This window comes from Quercus robur, chromosome 10 (assembly GCF_932294415.1).
Source record: "Quercus robur chromosome 10, dhQueRobu3.1, whole genome shotgun sequence".
Classification (NCBI taxonomy): domain Eukaryota; kingdom Viridiplantae; phylum Streptophyta; class Magnoliopsida; order Fagales; family Fagaceae; genus Quercus; species Quercus robur.
The window spans coordinates 13438102-13456046 of NC_065543.1; the positions used below are offsets into that span (position 1 = coordinate 13438102).

At 35.7% G+C, this 17945-nt stretch overlaps 1 long non-coding RNA gene and 1 pseudogene across 1 annotated transcript; both read right to left on the reverse strand.

Moving 5' to 3' along the window:
• Positions 1 to 785: 785 nt before the first annotated feature.
• Positions 786 to 13421, reverse strand: LOC126703470 (cysteine-rich receptor-like protein kinase 10; annotated as a pseudogene).
• A 1290-nt stretch (positions 13422 to 14711) lies between these two features.
• Positions 14712 to 17503, reverse strand: LOC126703472 (uncharacterized). Its single transcript, XR_007648093.1, has 4 exons — positions 17370 to 17503; positions 17114 to 17158; positions 15989 to 16089; positions 14712 to 15083 (listed from the first exon to the last, which is right to left on the reverse strand). It is a non-coding gene; the product is annotated as an uncharacterized LOC126703472 (long non-coding RNA).
• Between the last annotated feature and the right edge of the window lie 442 nt (positions 17504 to 17945).

Below are 17945 nucleotides of genomic sequence, written 5' to 3' on the forward strand. Positions count from 1 at the left end.
GAGTGATTTGGCACTATTTTGAGACCTAGGTTTTTGCATTAAGAGTTTTCTTGAGATGCAAAAAAAAAAATGAGGAACGAGAATCAAGTTTAGCATCGAGGACTTTGCCAATCTGACACCATATAACAATTACCCAAAAAAAAAAAAATATATATATATATATATATATATATATATCCAAACCATAAACCGAAACATAGATCATAGAAATATATATATATATTTTTTAGAAATTCTACTATCTGACACCATATAACAATTACCCAAAAAAAAAAAAAAAATCCAAACCATAAACTGAAACATAGATCATAGAAATATATATCCATTTTTTTTTTTTTAATACAAGATAAAAGTTCTACTCTAGCCTAATCTAAGTATATATGTGAGTAAATTTCCTTCTTGGAGACTTGAACTCTGACCTTTTTTCTATCCCATACCCCACAAGTACTTATATTTGTAGAGTGACTATCGCACCAAAAGTGAATGATGGTAGGAATATCCATTTTTTACATATACAATATTAGTTCAAAGCAATTAATACTAAATAATAGTGGTGTCATGTTGAAGTTATGGATCAATCATAGTTGAATAATGATTTTAATCGAGATATTTTTTTTTGGTCAATAAATGGTTAATGTTTAGGAAAGATTGTTAAGGTGATAATGTATTATTAATAACTCTATATAGTGTATGCTTTTATTAAAAAAAAAAAAGGGAAATTATTAGTATTACATTTCAAATTCATACCTTCTCCACACACACACACACACACACAAAATCATTAAACACTAGCAAGGAAATAGCCTGAACAAAGATGCTATTAGATTGATATGACTCTATCACCCTTGAATCATCCTCCCACATTGTGAGGAAATGTTTGATTCAGTATTGCCATGCATAAAAAATGCAGGTTCTAAAGGTATTGGTAGAGTAATAGAGAAGCTAGTAAGCATAAGAATAATGGAGGCCATAGTTGGTCTATCAGCTACATCTTCTTGAACACACAATAATCCTATGTGAATACATCTCATTATTTCAGTTGTTGAACTTGCCTTCAATGTGGGATCAACAAGATTTGAAGCTGTACCTTGTTTCCAATTTTTCCACGCCTGCAAGATAATTTAAACGAAAAAACACAATATTTAAGAGAACATTATTTTGTTTTGTGTTATAAAAAGAAAGAAAGAAAGAAAAGGGCTATTCAATAGGAGATAGTTCTTCCCTTCCTTTAAACTCCCCATCCTTCATGTTGATCCCAACTAACTATACAAGCTACCTAGATATTATATTAATTTATGGATGTTATTAGTGTCATACTAGTAGGCACAAGGGACATGTACCCAAAAAATAGATTACCATACTCCACATCAAAAAGCTAAGGGTGTTGGTTGAAATTTCCCTTCTTTCTCCTTTTGAGTCTATTTAATCAAATAACCCCCTGCCAACACACATGCACAGAGAGAGAGAGAGAGAGAGAGAGAGAGAGAGAGAGAGAGAGAGAGAGAGAGAGAGAGAGAGAGAGAGAGAGAGAGAGAGAGAGAGAGAGAGAGAGAGAGAGAGAGTCTATCAAAATATGTAACACATAGATTTGAACCTGCAATCTTACCTACCACTCCATACTTACGAGATGTATATAACATTAGTAAAAAAATAGTCATACTTACATAGCTTAGAAGGTCCTCAATATTCTCTCCATTTTGGAAGCAACTATTCTTTTGTCCACTTATTATCTCTAAAACTAGCACACCGAAACTAAAAACATCAGACTTCACTGAAAATTGTCCATATATTGCATACTCTGGAGACATATATCCACTGCATATTCACAATTATTTTCAGCAATACTTGTTAGGACTTTCATGTTGTTTCTTTGGTACAAAGTAAACATCAAGTATACCTAAAAGGATACTTACTAGGTCCCAACAATTCTATTTGTATTGTCTTCACTTTGATCAAGTGCAAACAATTTTGCCATACCAAAATCTGAAATTTTTGAATTCATTTCAGAATCTAATAGGATATTGCTTGCTTTGAGATCACGATGAATAATACGAAGCCGAGAATCTTCATGAAGGTAAATAAGCCCTCGAGCAATGCCTCCTATGATTTTGTAGCGTCTTATCCAATCTAGATGTGGGCGCTTGATTCGATCTACATATTTAATAAAATATATTATATGGTACTAAAAATTTTTAGGGAGTCTATGCACAGGATATGTAAACCAAAATAAAATTACAATGAATATAATTTGAAATGAATGTAGATGTAAACTCATACCAAAAATGAAGTGATCAAGGCTTGCATTAGGCATAAACTCATAAATTAAAAGTCTTTCATTTCCTTCCAAGCAAAATCCTAAAAGTCTAACTAAATTTCGGTGTTGAAGCTTGGCCACTAACAACACTTCATTCTTAAATTCAAGATCTCCTTGTCCAGAATTTTTTGAAAGCCTTTTTACAGCAACATCTTGCCCGTTACGAAGCTTACCCTGAAAAATGTATTAGATTAAAATATATTTAACCCTTATGCAGATATCCATTTTGGAATTAACATGCTGTGCATCGTGATGACAAACTTTTTAATATAATAGTCACTAATTTTTTTTCCCCTATTTAACATGCTGTGCATCGTGATGACAAACTTTTCCATATAACATGCCGTGCATCGTTGACTCCATATAGAAGAGGGGAGAGTTTGAATCAAATGTCTCTACATGGTGAGACTGATTCCATTTTATGCTTCAAATTAAAATATTATAAATTTAATTGTGTATTGAAGCACTCTGATGCTATTAGATTCAGGGGGAAAAAATTTACTGGTTAAATTAATTTTCTTCATTCCAAGTAAAATGGAGTGGATAATAGCCTTTAAGGTTAATGATAAAGTCACATTACCTTGTAGACAGCACCAAATCCACCTTGTCCAAGCATATTTGCATCAGAAAAGTCATCTGTTGCAACTTTAAGAGTGTCAAAGTCAAACTGCAAGGACTCCAAACTTTCAATCTCATCTACAGCTTCGCCTGAACAAGATGTTAATAGTTCCTTATTAAGAGAGCAGCGCATTTTAAAATAAGTGCATGCAACAACAACAGCTTCTCAAAAGCTAATTATATATCAAAGTCTAGATGCCAAATAGATTAGTATATAAAAAAATTGTTTGTTATAATGGAAATCATTTCTTGAACGAACACGTTGAATGTTAATTGGTGAAAGATAAGTATCAATTTATAAGAAATATTCGCCAAATTATGTCATGGTTTAAATTATAATCCCTAGGAAAAGTCTTCCTCTTAATAAGATAAATAACAAATAATTAATAGAGTGGTGGTTGGAAGTTAGAATATTATAAATTTTATTAGATAAGTTTTACAAACTAATATATCATGTATTTAAAAAAAAATAATTTAAATATTTATTTATTATATTATTATCGCATGATGTTATTTTATAAAAAAATTTATTAGAAAATCTACAGTAATTTCATAACAGTAAACCAATTAATTAACTTACTTTCTGGTTTCTTACCTGGCTTCCTTACTCTTAGGTAGATGCAGGAGATTATTATCAGCATCACAAAGGCAATAATGGGCACAACTATGATGACTGTTTGAGATTTGTTACCATCATTTCCTGCAAAATCAGAAATTTGTTCACACAAGTTTATTCTGGCGGATGAATCATAAAATTTTTTGTAAGGTTGAATTTATTCAACCATCTAATTGGCTTTATTCCGTGCCAAATTTGCTTGTAATTCAGCATTTAGTAACCCTGTATTTAGGTGGGTTTGATGTAAGGGTAGTGAGTGAGATAGAGTGAAGTTTGCTCAAGAGTGTGCAAGAAAACAGAGACTCGCGGCTTGGCCTTGCGGGTGACTTGCGGCTTCAAGCCGCCAGACGCAGCACACGTGCCAAGCATGCTGGAAGGTGAACAGTCATGCAAGCTGGAGCACTACAGGACAAAACAGGACAACTGGCCATACGGTTATCTCGCGACTGGATCTCGCGACTTAGTCAAGCCGCGAGGTCAAGCCGCGAGCCATCCCTGTTTTGTAAAACCTGACGTTTCATATTCCTCTCACACTCCAGTATAAATACCCCTTTTACCCACGATTGTAAGAGAGCTTCCAGAGAGAATTTTGAGAGAGAAACCCTAAAGAAAAACAAGATTGATTCACCCACAATCTATACATTAAAGTCTCTTCAAATTCCTCAACTCTCTTCCTCTCCATTGTCAAATCCTTGAGAGGCATTTTACCAAACCTTGTTCTCACCATTTTCATTACTGTGAGAGAGCTGTTTGGATTTCTGGGAAGCAGTTAGGAAGGAACCAATCTTCATTGGTTGATGTTACGGTCTAGTAGCGGAATCCGGGAAGCTAGAAAAGAAAAAGGTTCGGCGCAATCTTGTTGGAGCAAGAAGCTTGGAGGGTTTAGGTGCACTGGGTAGATTAGGCTTGGAGGGTCTATTGCTGTCCATGTATCCCAACTATATTTTCTAGTGGATTGTTTACCGCTTGGAGGGCGGCGGAGAGGATTTACGCCGAGGGCTTCGGTTTCCTCTTCGATAACACATCGCGTGTTGTCTTTGTATTTGCATCTTCCTTTCTCTCTATCTTTGCCTTTATATTATCTGATGTGGGTTGTGATTTTAATTTGGCTTAGATAGTTTTACCAATTCCATATTATAGCTTATGTTCATTTTCCGCACACTAGTTGTTTGACATAATGCTTGAATTGGTTAAGTTGTAATTTGGGGGTCTAAACGTTCAAGGTTGTTTATACACATATTTGAACTTTCAATTGGTATCAGAACGGGTACACTGTTATTGGTTTCATTACCATTGTGTGATCCTGGACTCCCTTTTGAGATGGATCGGTCTCAATCCCTAAATGCACCTCTATATTTTGCTTGTAGTAATTATGCTTTTTGGAAGGTTCGCATGAGAGCTTTTCTGTGTTCTATTGATGAATCCGTTTGGGATGCTGTTGAGATTGGTTGGACCAGACCTGAGGCAGCCAAATCCACTTGGGATAAGGCAGCACTTGCTGCATCTAATACTAACAGTAAAGCACTCAATGCTATTTTTTGTGGTGTGTCTCCAGATGAATTTCACAGGATTTCTCACATTACCGTTGCCAAAGAAGCATGAGAGATTTTGGAAACCACCTACGAAGGCACAAAGAAAGTGAAAGACACCAAGTTACAAATGCTGACCACTCGGTTTGAGGAGCTTAAAATGAGTGAGGATGAGTCTTTTGACTCTTTCTATGGGAAGCTAAATGAGGTGGTTGTCAGCAAGTTCAACTTGGGGGAGAAAACGGAGGATTCAAAAATTGTAAGGAAGATCCTTCGATCATTGCCGGAAAGTTTTCGTGCTAAAGTGACGGCGATTGAAGAGAGCAAGGACCTTGATGACATCAAAGTCCAGGAGTTGGTTGGTTCTCTTCAGACTTATGAGATGTCGCTACCCAATCAACAGAAGAGTAAATCTCTTGCTATTAAGACCATTAATGAGAAGGTGGAAGATCAAGACTCATCGGGAGAAGATGTGGTTGACAAAGATGTTGCATACCTTGTCAAAAATTTCAGAAAGTTCTTGAAATTAAAAAATAATGGCAAATTTGATGATAAAAGAAAATTCCAAAGTTTTGGAAGGGAGAAAAGGGAATTCAAAAAGAAAGATGGAAAAGAATCCCAACCTACACAAGGAGTCACTTGCTTCGAATGTAACGGGCATGGACACTTTAAGAAGGAATGTTCGAATTATTTGAAATCGAAAGGCAAAGTGTATGCGACGACATTGAGTGACTCGGATTCATCTGACTCAGAATCTGAAGAAAGCTGTGACGGAGAGGGGAACTATTCAGCTTTTATGACTATTGCTCATGTTGAGTCTTCAGATGAGTTGAATCTGCTTGTACGAGACCTTGGAGAACATAGTGATGATGAATCACTGGGAATTGTTGAAGAATCAGATGCTGAAGAAGATGAAAGCACAGCAAATCTTCAAGAGAATTATAACTCACTCTTGGAGAAGTCGGGTGAGTACACAAGGGTGGCCAAGGCTGCTGTGAGAAAAATGAAGAAGGCAGAGGAGGACTACAAAAGTCTCCTAATCCGATATAGGGAGGCCAAATGTGAGATAGAAACACTGAATGGTGAGCTGTCCGAAACTTACACAAAAGTGAGATTTCTTGAGTAAGAGGTTGTGCAAGCAAATGCTAAAATAGAGAGGGTCACTACCAAGAAGCTAGATGATGTTATTTCATCTCAAAAGAGCTTTTCAGACAAATCTGGATTGGGATATACCGGAGGAAGTAGCTCATCTGGAAATGTCACTAAAGAAGTGAAGTTTGTAAAGGCCAAAGATCCAGTTGTAGTTGACCTTACTGATGAGAAGCTCAAGATGGAGGAGAAGAAGAATGTGGTGAACCAACGGTTGTTGAATCCTCGTAATCAATCTGTGGGCAGATCTGAATCTTGTGCAAAGTCACACCCACGACCACAAAGAGGTCCTAGAGCAACTTATGTGTGTCATTATTGCGGACTTCAAGGGCATACTCGACCAAATTGCCAAAAGCTGAGAGTAAAGAATAGTGCAACTCCTCAAAGGTCAGGAGGACCTAGAAATGATAGAAGAAATTGGGCAGGTGATCAATCTAGAGATCAGAATGGTGATCCCGGAATGATGAACGTGATGAAAATGATTGGTGCATTCACCAACTGCTTGGAAAGCTTCTCACGAAGGTTTGAAAGCCCTAACTCCCGTACCCAATCCTATAAGGAAATCACCCCAAACGCAAGTGACGTGTGGGTGAAAAAGGGTACTCATGCATAAGCATTACAACATGTCCATGCATTAATACTTCCTATGCTTTGTGACGATGTTTGTTTGTTTGCTTGCTGTTTTTGCTGTTGGTTGTCTGCTTGTCTACTTGTGCATATTTTTAATTTTGTTTTATCAATCTTTTTGCTTCTAGTGTCAAAAATCCAAAAATCACATAAAAATTAGAAAATCAAAAAGCTTGATTGACTTTGTTGAGCTTTTGTCTCAAAACTTGTTTTGCCTTGTACCTTTGTGCTAATGGCTTTGTGCATTTTCGAGCATTGCTTATTTTCTTGCACTCATATCACTGTGGGAAAAATCTTGAAATCTATGTGATTGTTGTAAATAGATCTTCAAACTTGTCATGAATGATTAGTGAATGATTATGCTGATCTTGAGATATGCATAGACTTGTGTATATATATCTTCCCACTCTTTATTTTTGTTTTGCTAAAAAGAGCTCACCAAATGTAAATCTCCAAATGAAAAGAGATATTAAGCTGCAAAAGCCTGTCGCACATTCTAGTATTCGACTAGAAAAAAGGGTAAGCGACCTTATATTAAAGTGAATGTTTATTCAAAAAGCCAAAGGCTTATTCTTTAAAGTGAAATGTCAAATATCACTCTCACAATGAGAGATGATTGTCTCAAAAGATCAAAATGATCAAATGTTATGTTTGAAAGTGGAGTAAAATGTAAAGCTCCAAGATATGTTATCAAGTTTTGTGGGAGGTCATATATACATATTTCTATAATTGAGATGGGTCACATGATCTAGTGCTAATTGTATATGTCTTGGTTGAATTGATCATTGAAACTTCACATTAGACTAAGGACTATCTCATTGTTGATGTCCACACACAACACACAAGTTTATGTTCAATAAATGCCATATTCATTTGTGTGATTGTACTTAATGAAATGTGTTTTCACATGCTCAATCTTTGTTAATTCAAGCACAAAAAGATTTTTGAGTGTTTTAGGTGTTTTTGGAAAGTATTTTGTTTGAAAAATCTGAAAATTTCAAAAATCCTGTTTTGCCCTGTTTTGGCGGCTCAGTCGTGGGTGTGTCAAGTCGCGAGCCTCAGTCGCGTCTTCGCGGGTCATTTTTGGCGACTTGTTCGCGAGTGGAAGGTCCAATCGCGAGGTTTACTCAGAGATTTTCGCGGCTCAGCTCGCGACTCACTCGCAGGTAGACCTTCCAGTCGCGAAAAACACTTAGAAAAAATTTTCAAACTTTTGTCTTTGAGTGTTTTGGCGACTTGAACTGGCGACTTGTTGGCGACTCTATTCAGTCGCAAAAAATGCGTGTTTGGCAAAAATAGGGGCAGTTTTTAAATCTTTTTCAGTTTTCCCTCGAACATTTGTGACTGTTCATCTTCTCTCTAAACTATCTCCTTCCCAAACACTCCGGGTATCCATTTTCAAATCTCATTGGTTCTTCATTTCTTATCCAAATCATCAAGAAAAGGTATGGGTCTTGTTTTCTTAATCTCATTTTACCTATTTCATGGATGTTTCTACTACCATTTGTGATTGTTATTGTGTTCGAAATATTCTTTTTTTTGTGTGATGGTTATGGCTTGTTTTGATTGTTGTTGTTTTCATCCGTTTTCATGTTTAGTGGTCACAATGTGCTTTTTCATTGTTCTGATATTTGCCTGTTGTTGATCTTAAAAATCTTTTGTTAAATGGGTTTGGTATTTATATGACTTGCTCATTTCACTTGCTTGAGTGTTGATGTTGGTTTTCGGCATTGGTTTACTGTGCTTTTATGTTAACATAATGTGTGTCTCTCAGCCATGTGCTCTAGTTTGGGTGCTTTGTTACTTCATTTTGAAATTTTTTCCCATGTTCATATCTTTTGTGGCATGTTTTATGATATCTGTTCTTGATGTTCGAATGCTGTATCTGTTTGCATATCATGGTCATGGTAACTTGTCTCATTGACAGTTCTGTTAGTTTTTGTCTCTCTATGCCTTTGTACGCTATCACCATTTTGCTACACCTGTCATTTTGTGCTCCTTAGTATTGTTGGAAGTTTGGTTGGGTCTGCACTATCTTCAGTTTGTATTTATGTATTGAAATTTTTTTACTTCTATTAGCACTGAATCATGTTGACATTTATCTTGTGTGATACAGTTGTTGGTTCTTTGCTGTGGGCCTGTTCTCTTGCAGATGTCTCGTCGATCTTCCAGGGGTAAAGACATTGTTGCTGACGATCCAGCAACACCAGTTGCTAAAAGGACTCGACTATCATCACAGGCATCTCAAGACCCCAATAAGGATAGGTTCAGAACTCCGCTTACCTCACACGTCTACCCAAACATTTTTGACAAGTCAACTCCTATAGTGGAATGGGTGGTGGAGTTTAACACCTTAGGGACCACTTTTATCCCTCAAATCTTTGAGAAACGAGATTGGGCAAACTTGTTCGGGAACTTTGATGATCCAATGGATGAGCTGGTCAAAAAATGCTTCTCCAATGCAACTGATCTTGGAGTTGAACTCATTTTCTGGGTCAGAGGAAAAGAGTTTGGCATTTCCCCAAACTCTATCGCAGATCTTCTCGGCATCACCCTCAGAATGTCGATCTAACTCCTTACGATGATCGAACTCCAGAGGTTGAAGAAATTCTACAAATCCTAGGATCCGATCATGAAGTATCCAATACAGGAACATCCATCAGCACCGCAAATTTTGCACCAGAGCTGACCACACTGAAGTTGATCATGTTCACCAATCTCTACCCACTGTCCAACACTACATTCATCAATCTTGGGAGAGCTCTATTCCTTTGTGATCTTATTACAGGAGCCCCCATTGATATATGTGCTCACATCTATTACACCTTGAGGAAGACCGCGGTTCGAACAACAGCTCGAGGAATTATTCCATTTTGCAGTCTCATCATGAAGCTCATTCTTCGTGAAGGCATTGTTCCTCCTATAGATGGAAAAATGTTGACCCGTCAGCGTCTTATTTCCATGTTCACTCTTCAAGCTAGCAGAAGTCACTCCTCTAAAACACCAAGGAGTGCTCACATCTCTCCGGTTACTCCATCTGCCCCTGAGTCAGAGACACCTGCACATACCACATCTGCTTCGCGTGCTGTTTCTGAAACTTCACAAGCTAGTATTCCGCAAGCACAGACTGCTCCTTATATTGATAGAGTGGGCAGTTTACTTGAGCATATTCAGAAACACATTGATGAGATTGTGGCACTTCTCTACTCCACAAACAACCATGTCCAAATGCGTCTCGAGACTATGGAGAATCAGCTAGATGCTATTCAACAAAAGTTGGACGAGAGCCTTTAGCTATTCGTGCCAAAAAGGGGGAGAGCATTCAGTAAGGGGGAGAAAGTTCAAAGGGAAGTGTGCATAGTGATAGGGGGAGTACACACATACTTTTGTCATACTTTTGTTTTTAAGTCTTATCCTCTAAACTTATAGGTTTATGTTTGTTGGACTTTTAGTGTTTATATGGGTTTGATACACTGTGTTTTTGGTGTATAGTTGTTTCTAACTCATAACTTATACTCTTGGTTTAATCTTTTATATATTTTGATGATGTTTTTCAGGATTTTTTTTGTGTTTGTACCCATGTGCTTTTGTAAGCTTTTAGGGTTAATGTTTTATGCATATTTTGTAGGCTTTATGGTATGTACCTTGCTTAATGCAGCCTTTTATACCATGTTGAAATCAGTACTTATATCTAAATGTCTTGCATTTTGATTTATGTACTGTCACTCTTGTGCCCTTGTAGGATTGTTCCTAGATGCATATACCTTGTGTATTATGCATTGGTTGAGTGTTGATCATACAAGTATCTTGCCTTGTGCTTGTTAACTTGTATGTCCTTGTGTTCATTCCAAGTGTGAATGAGCACTGTGATCACTACCTTGTAGTGTTCACTTGGTTGATCAAGCCATGGTTTGTTTCTTAATTCCATTTTTTACTTGATCACATATTGTCTGTTTCATATGCATTTTATGATTTTCTGCTTACAATGATCATGGTGTATTGTTGTGTTTCAGGAGTATTATGTTCATATGATTCAAGTGCTTCACAGCTTCTAGAGTTAGGTGTGAGTGAGTTTTGTTCAACTGTTCCCAACTCACATGTTAAGTCTAGAGTCTGTTTTAGGGTTTTGTCACGGAATAGCCAAAGGGGGAGATTGTAAGGTTGAATTTATTCAACCATCTAATTGGCTTTATTCTGTGCCAAATTTGTTTGTAATTCAGCATTTAGTAACCCTGTATTTAGATGGGTTTGATGTAAGGGTAGTGAGTGAGATAGAGTGAAGTTTGCTCAAGACTCACATGTTAAGTCTAGAGTCTGTTTTAGGGTTTTGTCACGGAATAGCCAAAGGCGGAGATTGTAAGGTTGAATTTATTCAACCATTTAATTGGCTTTATTCCGTGCCAAATTTGCTTGTAATTCAGCATTTAGTAACCCTGTATTTAGGTGGGTTTGATGTAAGGGTAGTGAGTGAGATAGAGTGAAGTTTGCTCAAGAGTGTACAAGAAAACAGAGACTCGCGGCTTGGCCTCGTGGGTGACTCGCGGCTTCAAGCCGCCAGACGCAGCACACGTGCCAAGCATGCTGGAAGGTGAACAGTCATGCAAGCTGGAGCACTACAGGACAAAATAGGACAACTGGCCATACGGTTATCTCGCGACTTAGTTAAGCCGCAAGGTCAAGCCGCGAGCCACCTCTGTTTTGTAAAACCTGACGTTTCACATTCCTCTCACACTCCAGTATAAATACTCCTTTTACCCACGATTGTAAGAGAGCTTCCAGGGAGAATTTTGAGAGAGAAACCCTAAAGAAAAACAAGATTGATTCACCCACAATCTATACATTAGAGTCTCTTCAAATTCCTTAACTCTCTTCCTCTCCATTGTCAAATCCTTGAGAGACATTTTACCAAACCTTGTTCTCACCATTTTCATTACTGTGAGAGAGCTGTTTGGATTTCTGGGAAGCAGTTAGGAAGGAACCAATCTTCATTGGTTGATGCTACGGTCTAGTAGCGGAATCCGGGAAGCTAGAAAAGAAAAAGGTTCGGCGCAACCTCGTTGGAGCAAGAATCTTGGAGGGCTTAGGTGCACTGGGTAGATTAGGCTTGGAGGGTCTATTGCTGTCCATGTATCCCAACTATATTTTCTAGTGGATTGTTTACCGCTTGGAGGGCGGCAGAGAGATTTTACGCCGAGGGCTTCGGTTTCCTCTTCGATAACACATCGCGTGTTGTCTTTGTATTTACATCTTCCTTCCTCCCTATCTTCGCCTTTATATTATCTGATGTGGGTTGTGATTTTAATTTGACTTAGATAGTTTTACCAATTCCATATTATAACTTATGTTCATTTTCCGCACACTAGTTGTTTGACATAATGCTTGAATTGGTTAAGTTGTAATTTGGGGGTCTAAACGTTCAAGGGTGTTTATACACATATTTGAACTTTCATTTTTCAAGTGTAATAAAATTTGAATTAGTTTTGAAAATTGAGAAATTGTGCTGGGAAAGTAATAAGGACCCCCCTCCCCCTCCATATATTTCTTTTTTGAAATGGTAAATTTCAAATTTGTTATGCATTAAGATTAAAGACACAAGTACCTTTGTCACCAGAGGTATTGGTGGATTGTGGAGGAGAAGATGTTGATGATGCTAATGGTGGCGATAGAGACGGTGGTGGTGATGGTGGTGGTGCAATATCAGCTACGGGGTCATAGAAGCGGTAGATCTCATACCGAAAATTACAGCTGGGTCTAACAACTCTCCCACCTTGCTTGCCGTCACAACAACTTGGAATATCACCGAAAGCCCCAGTCAAGCAATCACTGCAATCTTGCTGAGACAAATCAGGCGTGCATTGCACAAGTGCATATAGTGTTTGAAAGTTTGGTGCTGTTGCATTTGCTTCTGCAAACTTACGAAGAGAACCACCTGCTACAGCTTGAACTCTTAGTCCATCTAACAAGGTCCTAAGGTCCTGATTGAACTTATCCAAATTGTCAGAAACGTTATTGTAGTTCCACATATAGAAAGAAGGACTATTTTCCATGATGCCAAATATGTTGCGTAATGAGTAGCGTAACATGCAATAGTCATACCATCCTATTGCTTCCTTCTGATTAGGACAAAGCTGTGTCAGAAGCTTTGTAGCGTTATTGAGGCAACTACGGCACACATCTCGCTTAGCATCTCCTCTACAAAGTCCAATTGCATATACTTTGTCAGGGTTTTGGCCATAAGAAGAATTGTAGAAGCCATAGTCAATTTCAGTGTTGGAGGAGAGGGAGGAGAGTAGGTGATTGAGGTTTGCTTTGTAGGTACTGTTGCTTGTGTAGTTACCATTGTTTAAACAAAATTGGTATAGGAAGTTTGGCTGAGCAGTGGCTTGAGCAATGAACTTGCAAATGGAAGACAAGACGAGAAGTCTAGAACAAACTTTTGCCATGTTTTACACGAAATTATGGCAAGATTTAGGTCAAGAAAGTTATCATATAGGCTTTTATGGAGAAGGATGAACTGGTGGGGTGACTATAAACATTGGATTAGAGCTGACTCTTGACGCACAGAAGAAAGTCCATGATGTAGAATTGAACATTCAACCTATTGTTAAATTCTTTTAGGCGAAGAAAAACTATTCAATTTTCTATGCAAATATGCTCCATGTCTGGTCAGTGTACGTGCAAGGGCATAAGAAACAAATATATATATATATATATATATATATATATATATATATATATCGTGTGAGTTGTATGGATCTTTGGTCAACCATGGAAGCCAAGAGAGAGACAAAGGTAGTTGGAATATACTGGAAATTTTCTTGTGATTACTTTTATTATCCATCAATTTAATTTTCAGTAGTTAATTAAATATTTGTAAGATTCTATATATGTTTTTTTTTTTTTTTTGGTATGATATCCACTAATTATCCTAAGATGTAATTTGTAATTAATTTTAACCCAAAAAAAAAAAAAAAATCCTCTCCCCTCTGCTTTAAGATAATATAAAGAGAAAGAAAGAAAATCACAATTTTTTCTTAAACAAGAACTTATTTTCATCCACTTTCTATATACCATTTCAATTTTATCGCATGTTTCCGAAAGACCTCTTTTCTCTATATTTTATTTAAATTGTATTGCATTTTTCCGAAAGGCATTTATTTCAATAAAGTACTAATGTAGAATGAGGGATAAATGTTAAATACTAGTTAGTAACTTATTACTTTTTTTTTTACTCAAAAAAAAAACTTATTACTTTTTTTTTTTTTTTTTGCTAAACATTAACTTATTACTCATTAGTAGAAATGTAGAATATTGGAGAGGCTTCTTGCCCCACTTGCCTAACACTCTTAATTAGGCTAATATTTTATGTACGTGGTCTGATACTTCGTTTTCTGTTTCAAAATAATATTATATTACTTCTTTTCATAAAATACTAGTCGCTAACCCGTGCGATGCACGGGAAAGCATAAAGAATATCTACAAAATCTATATAACATTATAGTTATATTTGATAGGTTCAAACACCCTCTTCTTGAATTATCAAATTATTAAAAAAAATTAACCCTCTTGTTTTCATAGCTCATATTTAAACAATCGCAGCAAAAAATTTTCTATTAATAGTAAAATTTGTGTAAAGACAAATTACAGTTTCATGTAAAGTGTACATACCCATACTCTATACCTCTAAGGAGGGAAACATCACAAACCCTTTACATATGTAGGATAGATTTAAACAAACTACATATATTCCAAGTTTGATAAGCCAACTCAATGGCAGAAAAATGTTCTTTATAAAATTAGATAGTAACATATTTTACAAAATGGGGCAATTTTTTGTAACTCTATCTTGCTACTCATATTCTGCAGTATACAACAAAGTGATTTATTTATCTAGGTATAATGGGCAATAACATTGGTTGTTCTTAAGCACAATTCAATATAGACAAATGAGATAGAAAAGAAAAAAAAGTAACATAACAAATACAAAAAGTACCACTGTTCCAGCCCTCCATAACTCTATAAACAGAATCCTTTCCTAGCCTAGAAATACAAAAAGTTCCCTCCTTCCCCACATACCTAAGAGGACCAAGACCACCAACAACTTTCCACAGCAGTCAGACCAACCTCTCAAAGAAACCCAAGGAAAGCACGACCAAAAACAAATAAAGCTTCCTCCTTTTTCTTATTGAACCAAGAAACCCAGCAAAGGCAGCTTCTTTTCCCATTCACCCTGCACAACCAACAGCAAGAATATATACAACAAAGCAAGCAGCAAGGCATAGGAGCAATTAAGAATTTTGATTGAATGATTAAATTTATTAGTTTCTAACAATTTACAATTTTTAGATAAGTGGTAATTTATTTATAAATAGCTTTTCTCTCTCTCTCTCTCTCTCTGTTTCCCAATTAATCATTATATCTCTGTCAAAGACCCAAACTCTCAACCCAATAATATAGATTCAATTTTGAATGTGTGTTTGTCTTCCTTATAATCTCGGAAACTGAGTCGTGTGTTCAAAACCGCGCAGCAAACCATTACTACCAATCCATATAACAAAATGTAACAAGGGAAACAAAAATCATCAAGCAAAAAAACATTTCTTGACAAAAAAACCATTTGTAAGTGAATTTAATATCAGGGTCTGAATTGTAATTTGTGAGCTTGATTAAATAATTTAAAAATGGAAAATAAATTGAATATAAATTAAGTCAAATCAATGTCAAGACCATGCAAGAAAACATTTTTTTTCACATTAAATTCAGTAAAGAAAATTGAGAATAGCACATACACAGCAAACTGAATTAGTGAAAAAACCTTTAATTGATCCAAGTTCAATCAAACATAAACTCTGTCAATTTATATAAAATAAAAATCAGACATAACTTTATTTTTTTGCTTAGAATCAAGACAAAAAAATTTACTATTAAATTCCCACGTTACTATCATAGTATCATCATAAGAGAATCAAACCCGATACCAATACAAAACAAAGTCAATAGACTCAAGAACACCCCCAAGTTTGAGATAACCAAGAAACTTAAATATGCAATCACATTCCAATTTCAAATTCTTTCTTGAAACATATTATTAATAAATATGCAAGAAACAGTACATAATAAAGGAAAGGTAAATACCTGACTGTCCTTGTCTTGTAGTACAAAGAATCATATGTAACCCCTCCTTAATCATGTTCAGCTACAAACATGAAAAAAAGAAAAAAGAAAAATGCAAGCACCTAGAACAAAAGTGAAATAAAATAGAATACCATAGAAAAATCTGAGTAGAAATAACATAAAGTAATTCACAATTGGCAAATTAACAAAGCAAAATTCACAATTCACAAAGGTATCTAAAAGGAACCTTCACAATTGATTGTGCTTAAAGTTGACAGAGGAGCTCCATATCAAACTAAGATTGGAAAAACTAATAAGGAATTAGGATCCAAGACTTTAATAAGTTAGCTGAGAAAATATTGTATGAAACCCCAACCCCTTAAAAAGTCTCAACTGTACCTAAAATCAACCTCAATTCAAGACGTCAATATACAAATTTTACATATAAACCACACATAATCAAAACCATATTTCTAACAACAAAATATACCAAAGAAGAAAATATTACAGAAAATTAATTTATATATATGAAAAGAAACATATATATACAGCAATTTCTTCATCACAATTTGTGAATAGAACACTACAATATACTATGATATTAAAACTCCAAGCATAAAAGCAGATTTAAAACAGCAACCAAATATTTGCTGAAACTATTAAAAACCAGCTCCATATCTGTAAAGAAAAAAAAAAAAAAAAAAAAAACCCACCATGGTATACGTTGACCATAACCCAGAAACTTAAATTAAATCCAAATGTTACAATTTCTTCCCATAAAGCTCTGCCTAAAAATATAGTTCTGCAAGCTTTTGTGGAATATAACTTTCATCAATTGTTCAAATATTGAAAGGACAACACAAAGTTCAACAAATGTTAGAATTTCTTCCTATAAAGCTCTACCTAAAAATATAGTTCTGCAAGCTTTTGTGGAATATAACTTTCATCAATTGTTCAAATATTGAAAGGACAAAACAAAGTTCAACAACTGGTGCACAACATTAAACCTGGTCATAAAAATTAGTTTTTTTTTTTTTTTTTTTTTTTGTTCCCTTTCTCTTATGGCAGAACAGAAGCTCTATATCAAGCGGATGGTGTGTGTCTATGAAAAGTGAAACTATTTTGATTCTAGGAAAGTTAACTAACCTGGGTTGGAGGAGAAAGATGAAGAAGAAGAACATGATTTATCAGCTACGAAATCAGAGAAAGAAATCAAATTAAAAAAAAAAAAAAATAATTTAACAAATCCTTAAGTGTAAATTAAATGAAATCAACAATAATCAAACTAAAAGCAATTCAAACATTAACGAATTAGTAAAAATAAATAAAAGTTAAAACGTTTCACAGATATTTGATGCAATTCGTACTAACAGATTTAATCGGAAAGAGAGAAAAGAGTTACCTTCTTTGGAAGAGTCGATAGTTTGGGCTAATACCTTAGAGAGAATGATTGAGAGGATTAAACCCAGATTTTGAAACCCAGAGGTTTGCGTTAGGAAGGGGTGAAGTGGTTAGAGAGAAGAAGGTTTGGGTGAGTATTCTTGAGGGCTGAAGAGATAATCAAACAGTGGAGTCGACAAATATAGAACTGGAGAAGGGTGGTGCCGGAGAAGGTGGAGGCATTGAGCCGTTGAGCTACGATTTGCGTTTGGGGGAATGGCAGAGCGTTGTCTGCGTTTTGGAGGAAGGAGAAGGTAGAATGTGTTAGGGCTTAGGGCTTTGATTTTGCGTTTAAGTATTTTTTTGGGTTTAAAAGTTTTTTTTTTTTTTTTTTGGTTTATGATTTTTTTTTTTAATATTTGTGCTGACGTGGAAAATTGTGGGAGCTTCAAAAGCTTCGGTTATATATATATATATATATATATATAGATTAGCCTAATTCAAAGTGTTCGGCAAGTGGGGCAAGAAGCCTCTCCAATATGCTACATTTCTACTAATGAGTAATAAGTTAATGTTTAGCAACCAAAAAAAAAAAAAA